Raw genomic sequence first — 6,000 nt, 5'->3', positions numbered from 1 at the left:
GGTGGCCGGTGGTATACGAATGTGGTGGTTGGTGGTTTGTTTATTTTATTTTTTTTTGAATTTTTTTAGTTGTGGTTTTGGTTTTTCTGGTGGTCGTGGTGGGATTTCGGGGTGGTCTTTTTTTTTTTTTTTTTTTTTATGTTTGTTGGTAGCGGTGGTCTTGGGTGTCGCAAGTGGGGTGGGTTAGGGTTAAGGCCGGTTTGGACGGGTTTTGGTAACTATTTGGTTAGGGTTGGGTTAGGGTCTGGGTTAGGGGTTTGGTCATGGTCTGGGTTAGGTGGGTTAGGGGTTTGGTCAGGGTCTGGGTTAGGGGGTGGGTCAGTGGTGGTGGAAGTCTCTGGGTGGCGGTTAGTTGTGGCGGTGTTGAAAGTCTGATTTGGGTGGGTTAGGGTGACTTGACAGCGTCGTTTTGGGTGGTGGTTGGAGGTGGTGATACGCCGCGCCGATGGTGGCGCGACGTATTTTTTTTAATTTCAGAAAATAATTTTCCGACGGAAAATTCGTCGGAAATTTCCGACCGAATTTCAAATCCCGTTGGAAATTTCCGACGGATTTTACTGGTGCCTGAAAATCTCTTGTAACGGAAAATTCCGTCGGAAAAGTGTTTCCGATGGAATTTTCGTCGGAAAATGTCATTTTTCCTACAATAGCTTTTCCGACGAACACTTCCGACGGAATTCCATCGGAAACCCCTTTTTCGACGAATTTCAGGGTGTTTCCGACGGAAATTTTCCGTCGAAAATGGGCTGTTTTCTAGTAGTGGAAACAAATACCTTTATTTCTTCGGTTCCTCATTTCTGTGGTTCAAAGCACCAAGCGATTCCCTCTCAAAAGGTCTTGTGTGTTTCTTTTGGGTCATCCCCAATTGATGCTGCTGCAAATCGGGTTTCAAAAGAGTTGGTCAAGGTCTCGTTTATTCAAGTAAGCCTTCCAACAAAAATAGCTTCTTAAGGGTTTATAGTTAGCTTCAAAACTCAAGGCTTAGGATTTTGTCTCACATGAATCACTGGAAATGGACTATTTCTCATTCTTGTCTTCGGGCATCAAGTAAGTGATATGACATAGTTTCTGAAAGTTATAAGATGGATCGTGTGGGCACAAAGCGAAGTCCGGCTTTATCTCTTGATCTGGAATCCAACAAGTTCGCTCGTGCGAAGCATGCTCACAATGGTCCTTGGGGTTTTGTTACTTAATATAGTTGTCTTGTGTGGTGTTGGACACAAAGCGATACCCGGCTAGCTTTGTCTCTTGATCTTGAGTCTAACAAGTTTGCTCGTGGGAAGCATGCTTACATTGATCCTTCTTGAAGTTTTGTTTCTTAATGTAGTTGTCCTGTGTGTGGTGTTGTGTTGTTTTTTGTTATTAGTCTTCTATGTCAAGAAAAAAAAATTAGGGTAAAAATTAGAAAGGTTTAACTAATGTTTTTGTTTCACATTGGATGGCAGCACAAAATTTACCTATTGCTCAAATAATGGTAATGTTAATGATGGTGATTATCTGTTGACCCTCTTGATTCAAGGGGGAGTTCGAGTGACATGGTCGTGGGCATCTTACAAAAATTCCCTCTTTGAAGCTCTGTAGTTTTGTAACTAATATAGTTTGTTCACCACTCTATAGACCCCACTCCTTCAAAAATTACTGCACTAGCTTTTCAATCACGTTCTTCGAGTAAACAATTTGATATAGCTTATTACATTGAGTATAACAATCTTTCTATGAAACATAAATGTTTTCTAATAGTAGTTACAAAGGGAAAAGAGCCTTCATCGTTTAGGAAAGCTATGAAACATAAAGGGTGGCGTAGAGCAATGAAAGATGAAATTGTTGCACTCAACGAAATGGCACGTGGACATTGAAAGACTTACCCTCATGTAAGAAAACTATTGGTTCTGATTGGGTGTTAAAATAAAATATACGTATAAGGGTGAAGTAGAGAGACTTAAAAGTCGTCTTGTTGTGCATGGAAATCGTCAGGTTGCAGGTGTTGATTATGATGAAACTTTGCACATGTGGCAAAAATGGGGATTGCTAATACTTTTTTTTTTTGTTGCTGCTTTTTTAAATTGGGACTTATATCAAATGGATGCTCGTAATGCTTTTTTTCATGGAGATTTGGAGGAGGAAGCGTAAATGCAACTTCCTCAATGTTATAACTATTCTACTCCAGGGAAGTTTGCATGTTGCGTAAGTCTCTATATGGTCTAAAACATGAACCTCGACAATGGTTTTCTAAGTTGTTTAATACCTTGAAACATATGGTTTCAAACATACGCAGGTTATTCTTTGTTAAGTTATAGTCAGGGTACGGTCTCCCTCCATGTTCTTGTGTATGTTGATGATCTAATTATTGCTGGCTTGTCTCATGATGCGATTATTCATTAAAAAAAAAAATATTTGAGTACTTGCTTTCATATAAAATATCTTGGTGTTTTTAAGTATTTTTTGGGCATTGAAATTTCTCGTGGTTCGTAAGGTATATATTTATCACAGTGTAAATATGTTTTTAGATGTATTATCTAAAGCAGGATTATTAGGTTAAAAGCCTATTGATAATCCTATGGAGCAGAACCATCGTCTGACATATGTCGAGAGGAAGTCAGTCTCTTAACCTCATCAGTATCGTTGCTTAATTGAGTGACTTGTTTATTTAATTGTAACTCATCCAAAGTTAAGCTACTACTCTGTTCATACTTTCGCACAATGTTTTAGTAACCCGCTGGTGAAACATTGGGAAGCGACAATCAAGATACTATGTTGTATAAAAGATAGTCCTGGTGAAGATATATTGTTACCTCTTACAAAGGACATATGTTTGACGGCTTTCTGTGATAGTGATTGGGCAGGGTCTCCTCTGCCTCGTCATTCTTTGTCAGGTTACTCTCCGTCCCATAACATTTGACACAACTCTCAGAGGCCGTTTGGTTAGGGGTAATCAACAAAGGGAATGGGAATCAACTGGCCCGATTCCCTTTATTGTTGTTTGTTAAGCACATTCTTTCATTCCCTTTACCCTCCCCATTACCCCAAATCCTTCTAACTTCATTCCCCACCCCCTAGACTTTTCCATTCCCTTTCCTTAGCCACCCCTCCACCACCACACCTACACCTAGCCACCACCCTTTCACCACCCAGTTGCACCTTCAGGGCTCCATCGACCTTCGCCGCCCCTTCCCCGACCGACGCAGCCCCTTCCCCAAGCCTCCACGACCATCGAAAAACCTAAAAAACCAACCCACTCCCCGTGAAATCCGTCGAACGGCCTTCCAAACCCTAAGGGTCGTTCGACGGATTTCACGGGGAGTGGTGAGGTTTTTTAGCGGTTTTAGCGACGTTATGGTTTTTCTGGGCTTAGGAGATTTTCGGGGGACGGACGACCTCCGTTGGGTCGACGAGGGACGGGGGAAGGCTGGCAAAGGGCGGCGAACGGTGGGGGAGGAATGGAGGGAGTGTTTCCCTTTGTTTTAAAACAAACATCACAAATTTTAGGTATTTTCATTCCATTCTTCTCCTTTCCCTTTGTTCATTCCATTCCAAATCCCTCGTGCGAACCAAACGGCCCCTCATTTTTGTCCGTCCCAAAATACTTAACACATTGTTAAATATGGAATGGGATCACTAATAGATTTTCCCACATTTTCTCTCCTCACTACCCCCACCCAACCCCCACTTGTAGTTTCCTTAAACTACGTGTCCCTCCCAACGTATTACCAAGTATTTTAGGACGAAGGGAGTATATAATTTTCTTAGCCGTTTCCTTAGGCTCATGAATGACTAAGAAACAACCAACAGTATTTCGTTCTTCTACTGAAGCTGAGTATCGTGTTATGGCAATTATGTACAACTATTGAATTCAAGTTATTGAAATCTTTGTTGTCCCCTCTTGGTATTCTGTATCCCATGCCTATGATAGTTTATTATGAGAGTCAATTTACTTTTCATATTGCTAATATCTTGCTTTTTATGGTCATACTAAGCATATAAAGGCAGGTTGTTATTATGTTTGTGCTAAGTTGGTGAATGGTAATCTATCTAATGAGTGTCTTCCTATAGGTCTTCATTAGAAGACATTTTAACAAAAGTACTTTGAGAAGTGACAATTTGGTTTTCTTCTTAACAAATTAGACATTTGTAATTTACATGCTACAACTTGAGGGGGAGTGTTACGATATATTTGTATTAGGAAAATTTGTCAATTACTATCGCAAGTTAATACCACTTTGTAAATTTCCTGCAAATTAAAAAAGTTGTGAATTACTAACGCAAAAAATTTTAAGATGTTGCGATTACTACCAAACCCCCATTAAATTCAACTATAACGTCATTATATCACTTTAACCCATGGTTACAGCTCTTAACCACGGTCAAACATGGGTTAAAACCCTTAACCATGACGTCATTATATCCTAACCCATTTTCTTTTTTTTAGGGGGCTGGTTAAAGCCCTTAACCATGGTCAAACATGGGTTAAAGTGATATAATGACGTCATAGCTGGGTTTAATAGGGGTTTGGAAGTAATCGCAACATCTTAAAATTTTTTGCAGTAGTAATTCACAATTTTTTTAATTTGCAGTAGTAATTTACAAAGTGGTATTAACTTGCAGTAGTAATCGGCAAATTATCCTTTGTATTAATTAATTAAGGCAGGTATTATATCTTGTTAGAGTTTTTGACAAGGTAGGTTAATATTATCATATATACTTCCTTCGTTTTAAGGAGAGGAGAGAGAGGGGCTGAAAAAGCAAGTGGGGTAGTTAGTAAATAAAAGGTAAAAAAATTTACCCGAAAGGAAACGTGTCACCTAAATAAAAACTTCCTTAAAATAAATACATGTCAAAGAAACGAGGTAATATATGTTATAAATGGTAAATACTCATTAAACCGTTTTTTCCAATTTCCTGTGTGAGTTTGACATACTTCCTCCGTTCTTTTTTACTTGAACCTCTTTGACTTTTACACTGTTCACCACCCCTCCTTTGACCGTGTTTTGTAAATAATATGTAAGAAAAAAAATATTCATGTTGGATCATTTTGAATTCGTCTCAATAAGAATTATCATAATATATAACTTTTATATTTTTTAATTAAGGAGAATTAAAGTTATTGACCGTTAAAATTTTGCATTGGCAAGCATGATAAAAGAAACAGATTAAGTAAAATAAAACAGAGAAAGTAACTAATTTTCACATCATTGACGAATATCCCAGAAGAGTCAGAACAACAACTAAGGGAGGGCTAACCGTCTGAAGCAGTGCATAGTCGTCTATTCGTCTTCTACTTAGGGCCTGTTCTGTTCCGTTGAAATTCAGTTCAGTTCAGTTCAGTTCAGTTCAGTTCAGTTCAGTTTAGTTCAGCTCAACTCTTAATTTATGTCTAATGATATTGCTAATGATATAAAGCCAAATTTCATTCTTTTAAGATCTTATTACAACGACAACAACAACAAAAATAATAATAATAAATAGTATATAATAATAATAATAATAATAATAATAATAATAATAATAATAATAATAATAATAATAATAATAATAATAATAATAATAATAATAATATTAATAATAATAATAATAATAACAATAATAATTGAAATAATAATAATAATACTAACAATAATAATCAATAAATAATAATAATCATCAATAAATAATAATAATAATAGCAATAATAATAATAATAATAATAATACTATAATAATATTAATAATAATAATCAATAAATAATAATAATAATTATCAATAATTAATAATAATAATAATAACAATGATAATATTGATACAATTCATTGTTCAAATGGTTCTATTTTTTTGAAACATATTTCTAATGTTAATCTCATTGAGAAAATTAGAGGTTTCAAGTTTTTAATATATTTTCCATACATTTTATAATATATTTTCCATACATTTTATAATTATAATTATATAGTATATTTTTCGTAAATATTTTAATATGTACATTTGTATATACACATATGTATAGTAATAAATATCAATAAATAATCA

The sequence above is a fragment of the Chenopodium album genome, chromosome 9, assembly GCF_948465745.1.
Source record: "Chenopodium album chromosome 9, dcCheAlbu1.1, whole genome shotgun sequence".
Classification (NCBI taxonomy): Eukaryota; Viridiplantae; Streptophyta; class Magnoliopsida; order Caryophyllales; family Amaranthaceae; genus Chenopodium; species Chenopodium album.
This window is presented reverse-complemented; position numbering follows the sequence as displayed.